This window comes from Panthera tigris, chromosome C2 (assembly GCF_018350195.1).
Source record: "Panthera tigris isolate Pti1 chromosome C2, P.tigris_Pti1_mat1.1, whole genome shotgun sequence".
NCBI classification, from domain to species: Eukaryota; Metazoa; Chordata; class Mammalia; order Carnivora; family Felidae; genus Panthera; species Panthera tigris.
Genome location: NC_056668.1, coordinates 89,722,604 through 89,722,882, shown reverse-complemented (window position 1 = coordinate 89,722,882; position 279 = coordinate 89,722,604).

Here is a 279-nt window from a genome sequence, read left to right as displayed (position 1 = left end):
CACCTTCTATCTCAGAAGAGTGCATAAACATCTTACACAGTCAGCAGAGTTCAGGTTAAGTAGGCACATAATTCGTTAAAATGTGGAAAAGGTGACAGGAAAAAAATGCTGCATTGTAGAATAAGTTATTCAATTGTGGTGTGAATGTTTAAGGCAGCTGATGGCCAAAATAGGCAAGTCAAAGAAGGTGGTCAGTGTTTGGAGTTGAGTCTGCATCTGGAGGAATTTTTTCGCGACCTCAGTGACTGAGCGCTGGAGAGTGGGTCTTCCTCCTCAAGG